Source organism: Penaeus monodon, chromosome 24 (genome assembly GCF_015228065.2).
Source record: "Penaeus monodon isolate SGIC_2016 chromosome 24, NSTDA_Pmon_1, whole genome shotgun sequence".
NCBI classification, from domain to species: Eukaryota; Metazoa; Arthropoda; class Malacostraca; order Decapoda; family Penaeidae; genus Penaeus; species Penaeus monodon.
In genome coordinates, this window is record NC_051409.1 from 4899600 (window position 1) to 4900097 (window position 498).

The window sequence follows — 498 nt, forward strand, 5'->3', positions numbered from 1 at the left end:
CCTGTATACACACCCAGACGATGTACATGAGCTGTGGCCAGCAATCTCTTTGATCTTCTTGTGCATAAGTAGCTGAGTCTGTCTTTGCACCGCTCAATCTCCTCACATGTCGTATTAAGCCACACTTCCTTTGCTTCTCCGCACTTGACCTTGATCATCTTGCTAATCGTTGTGCACTCTGGACTTTCCCTCCTGAGTATTTGCTGTCCCTTTTCTCATAAGATCGAGAATCTCGCTTGTCATCCATTTCCTCCGTACTTGCCTCTCCTTCTCTGTCATTATGTCCTTTGCTGCTGTCATAAGTATCTTTCACGAACGTGTTTCACTTTGATTCGCATTCATCTTCGAGTTTTTCAAACCTGTTTCTCACAGCAACCGCGTTCTGTCTTCTTGATCTCCGGGTCGTTACACAAAGATTTACATTTTTTTTCTAGCGTCTCATAGAACTCACCAATCGTTTCTTCTGTATTTTCTGATGTCGGCGAATTTACCGCAATA